Here is a 5,251-nt window from a genome sequence, read left to right on the forward strand (position 1 = left end):
GCCCACAACCCACACACACACATACACACACACACACACCAGCACACACCCACATCACACACACACACACATCCACACACACCCAACACACCACACACACAACAACCTTCACATACTCATTGGAAGCGACATCACCTTTGTTTTTGTAGAAATGTAAATGAGTCCTGTGGTGCGATGATCTAGGCTCCAAACAAAGAGTTTGATTACGCTTTCATCATTTTCATATTCATATTTCAGTTTTCTGTGTGTGCATGTGTGTACGCATGGATTTTTGGCCATATGTTCAAACTGTTAGTTTCTCTCCACTGTATGTATAATTGTGTGTGTGCTTGGTGTGTGTGTGTGTGTGTGTGTGTGTGTGTGTGTAGATGTGTGTGTGTGTGGTGGTGTGTGTGTTGGTGTGTGTGTGTGTGTGTGTGGCTGTGATGGTGTGTGTGTGTGTGTGTGTGGGTGTGTGTGTGTTGGTGTGGTGTGTGTGTGCGTATTTATGCAATCTGTTGCAGGCTTGGGCACCATGTTACGCGTTCGCCCTAACTAACAACGGGTCAATTTGACCCACCCTGACCTAGACCATGGTTGAGTATCAATTACTCTAATACCAACTAGACCAGAGGAGGAGCAGAACCTGAATAACAATCACTGCTCTAAACACACCTTTCAGCTGTGTGTGTGGAGGGAGGGGGGGGGGGGGGGGGCTGTAGATGGCAGACGGTGTTCTTCAGGAACAGAAGGGCACTGATGAATACATGCTACTAGTGAATAACTGGTGATTAAATAATCTTTAAAGAACAAAGGTGAAAAAAGGAAGGAGCGAGAGAGAGGGAGCTGGGTGAAGAGCAGTGAGGGAAGATTGGGTGAAGGAGAGGACGGCGAGAGAAGAGGGGGAGCGGTGAAGAGAGAGGACGGAGAGAGAGAGGGGGAGATTGGATGAGAGAGAGGAAGTGAGAGAGAGGGGGAGATGGATGATGAGATAGTAAGGAAAAGGAAAGAAAGAGAGGGGGGGGAGAATGGGTGATAGAGAGAGGAAGGAGGAGAGGGGGATACACCGGGTGAAGAGAGCGGAAGGTGTGAGAGATTAGGGGGACGAGAGACATGGGAAAAGAGATAATGAGAGAGGGGGAGAGAGATGAGGAATAATGTGTAGTAGAGAGAGAGCGAGAGAGAGAGAGAGGAGATGGGGAGAGAGGAGAAGGGGATTGGGTAAGGAAGAGTTGACAGGGCAGGAGGTAGAGAGGAGGATAGGGGAGGAGGATGTATACAAGGTAAGAGGAAGGGAGGAGATATTGGAGATGAAGAGGAGAAAGGAGAGGGGAGGGACAGGAGAGGGTGTGGAAGCGAAGGACAGACAGACAGGGAGAGTAGTTATAGATGTTCTAATTAGAGACTGTCAAATGACAGTGTTTCAGAGCTATGGCGGTAGGAGCTGTCTTTCACTACAGATGATGGAGCAGGGTGATCCACATGCACATACACACACACAGACCGACACAATGCACAGTGTGTTATAGAGAGTGGCTAAAGAATTTGTTCTGGCAGAGGCCTCTTACTGACACGAGGTGAACTGCTGTCTGTATTTATAATGGCTTATATCAAACAGGCTCCACTGTAACACAGCGGGAGGTCGAGGAGGAAGGTGAGGAAGAGGAGCGAAAGGAGGAGAGGAGAAGAGAGGTGAAGGAGCGGAGTGAAGAAAGGGAGGAAGGGTGCAGAGAGGAGTGGAGAAAGGGAGGAGGAGAGGGTGAGGAGAGAAGAGGGCAGGAGAGAGGAGAGGTGAGGAAGAAGCAGGTAGGTGGAGAGGAAAAGGAGAGGAGGGCGTGAAGGAGGAGAGGTGAGGAGAGAGGTCAGGAGGAGAGGTGAGGAAAGAGAGGTAAGAGAGTGAGAGATGAAAGGGAGGAGAGGTGAGGAGAGGATTGCAGAGAAGGAGATGAATTAGAGGTGGAGGAAAGGTGCAGAGGAAGGCAGCGAGTTGAGGATGAGAAGGAAGAGAAGGAGGAGGAGAGGTGAGTAGAGAGGGGAGGAGAGGAGAGGATGGAGAGAGTTTAGGAGGAGAGGAAAGCGAGGTGAGGACGAGGTAGAGAGAGATGAAGTGGGTGAGGAGGAGAGGAGAGGAAGGAGAGGAGAGAGGGTGAAGGAAGAGGGAGGAGTAAGGGAAAGAGAGGGAAGAGGAAGAAGGAAGGAAAGGAGAGGAGAACGAAGAGAGGAGGAGGAAGGGTGGAAGAGAGGGTTAGCCGGAGGAGAGAAGGAAGAAGGGCTGGAGGAGAGTGAAGAGGGAAAGAGGAGTGGGAGTATCAGAGGCGGAGAGAGGAGGAGAGTGAAGGGAGATGGTAAGGAAGAGAGGGGGCGAGGTGAGGAACGAGGAGCGAGAGGTAGGTGGGAGCAGAGGAGTGGACAGGGGTTAGGAGGAGGGCAAAAAAAACAGCTAACAGTACATAGGATGTGAGAGGGAGTAAAGGTCAGCTAGGATAGAAACGGCCTTTAGTCGCGAGTATTTGGGATCGGCGTGTCTAAAGATCGCTTAAGGCGCTAGAGGTGCGGAAGAGGAGAGTAGAGGAGAGAGGAGTGGTGGAGAGGTTGGATAGTGAGAGGAGGAGAGTGAAAGAGGGAGAGGGTAAGAGACGGGTGATATAGAAAAAAAAACAGGAGGAGAGTATGGTTTTCTGATTTGAGAGGTGGATGTTGAGGAGAGGTGAGGAGAAGAGGTTGAAAGGAGGTTTCATCATGTTTATTATGAGGAAAAGGTAGAGAGATGAGAAATTGAGGTATATGAGGTGAGGGAAGGAATGAATGAGGAGTACTGGTGATGTAGAGGAGAAATGTTGAATAAGTATTGGAGAGGGAGAGGAGAGGATCAGGGAGTGATTTGCTCGGAACCTTTAAATTCAGATTATATGGGTCAACATTAATGAAATTCGGGTGATGCCACAATGTTCTTGTTTGCGGAATCTATTTCGATCATACGGGTTCGTTGAGGCCACTCACTCTCCTGAGCCTGCTACCTATGATAATATCGATGTTAAGATCGATACTGATATTTTACTGGTGCAACCAAGTTTTAACGCTAACTTGGTCGTTCTTTAGACACGTGAGAGAGAGAGGACAGAGGAGTAGACAGCGAGAGCAGGAGAGGAAGAAGAAGAGAGAGGTAAATGGTGAGGTAACACTGTTTATTCCACCTCCGGTCGTCCAGATGCGTCCATTTATGGAACTCCCGCGATGATGGCTGTTTTTTTCTTTGTTAGTCATTCCTGGCGGACTTAACGAATCATATTAGTCATTCTTTCCTTGATTGGAATCGGGTGGGCGACTCGATGTTGCAGAAGAGCCATAAAGGTTATATTTAATTAATAAATAATTTATTAAAAATATAAATACTGAACTGTGTGTGATGGTATAGTGTGTGTGTGTGTGTCTAGTGTGAGGAGAGTATGGGAACGTAGGAAGCAACTACAAGCAGTGTGATCTGTCTGGAGTGGAAGATGGAAGACAAGGACGACATACGTAAGACTTCACTATTCAACATCTCTGATGATTCAATGAATGTATTAACATTTGAAAGCCGTTATTACACAGTTTTTTTTTTGAAAATGCTATCGTAATTTGTCTAAAAAACATGCTGTGTAACCTCAGACACGGAATACATAGGCTGTAGACATTAATAGTCATACCATTATATAGGATGAAAGAACAAGGCCATCCGTAGACTATTCACAATGTTTCTCACGTGAAGCCCCTGGATGAGTCAAATTCGTGACCGGTTGGGACAAATAATAGTTCTAGATAAGCGCAATATACTTAATTTCTGAGATAAAATAGACTAGAGGGCTGAGCTCAGACCTAGATCAGAACTCAGGAAATCACAATTCTCGATCCAGCGACCATCAGAGTCAGAACTTAGAGGCTTCAGACTCAGAGCGCAGACTTAAGTCTCATGACACGTTTCTGTCAGAGTTATTCAGACTCAAGAGCATAACCATATTTACGAGAATTAACTCAGATCATCAGTAAAAATTGACTGAAACTCAGACTGGAGACGCGTTGGTACAGATCAGACCTTCATCCAGATTCAGGACTTCAGAATACAGACTGAGACCTATTCAAACTCCAAAACTATTTTCAGAATCAGATAACTTCGAACCGTCCGAGACCATTATTCGAACTACTCTCAGAGACCTTCAGATCTAGACCGTGTCAAGCTAGACCTAATACAGAACTTCAGACCTTTCTTAACTAGAAAACTTTAAGAATCGCAACTGACAAGTAAAGAACTCAGACCCGTTCTCAGAAACCTTCGAGAACCGTTCGGAACTACCAAGACTCATAGAACTCAGATCCTCAAGAAGTTCATATCATCAAGTCAAGAAAGTTTATTTTAATATGCAGATAATGTGTGTGTTTCTCTGATTCCAGACGCAACCCTGTCGGTGAATGTGGTCTGAACTAAATAACATGCTTTTAAATGTCAAAACACATCCCACATCTAAATCTCTCATCCCTCCTATAGAATAATAATCAACTCCTCCATCCTCCAGCGGAAGTCCAGATAAAACAGCCAGTCGTCTACAGACGCTACAATTACATGCTATTATAAGGTATGAGGCAGGAGGTTCAAACAGTCTCTCTAAAAACGTTGAACAATATCTCTGACTACAACGCTTCTGCTTTCTGGTCTTGAGTGCTCTGTCACAGTTCCATCCACTGAAAGTCTCAACAGTGCAATCTGTTAACTAATTCTGAGCATCTAAGTGCAAAAGTAGCAACATGTGCTATGTGCTTAGCTCATTCTGATCATCTAGTATCAACAGTGTGATGTTACGTCATTCTGATCATCTAGTATCAACAGTGATATTGTTAGCTCATTCTGATCATCTAGTATCAACAGTGCTATGTGTTAAGCTCATTCTGATCATCTAATATCAACAGTGCTATGTGTAGCTCATTCTGATCATCTAGTATCAACAGTGCTATGTGTAGCTCATTCTGATCATCTAGTGTGAAAGTATCAACAGTGCTATGTGTTAGCTCATTCTGATCATCTAGTATAACAGTGCTATGTGTTAGCTCATTCTGATCATCTAGAGTATCAACAGTGCTATGTGTTAGCTCATTCTATCATCTAGTGAAAGTAATCACAGTGCTATGTGTAGCTCATTCTGATCATCGATAGTATCAACAGTGCTATGTGTTAGCTCATTCTGATCATCTATAGTATCAACAGTGTATGTGTTAGCTCATTCTGTCATCTAATATCAAC

At 45.2% G+C, this 5,251-nt stretch overlaps 1 pseudogene; it reads left to right on the forward strand.

The window, feature by feature from the left end:
- Positions 1–4,441, forward strand: part of LOC111959291 (guanylate-binding protein 1-like) — a 9,204-nt pseudogene extending 4,763 nt beyond the window's left edge.
- The last annotated feature ends 810 nt before the right edge of the window (positions 4,442–5,251 follow it).

Source organism: Salvelinus sp. IW2-2015, linkage group LG36 (genome assembly GCF_002910315.2).
Source record: "Salvelinus sp. IW2-2015 linkage group LG36, ASM291031v2, whole genome shotgun sequence".
Lineage (NCBI taxonomy): Eukaryota > Metazoa > Chordata > Actinopteri > Salmoniformes > Salmonidae > Salvelinus > Salvelinus sp. IW2-2015.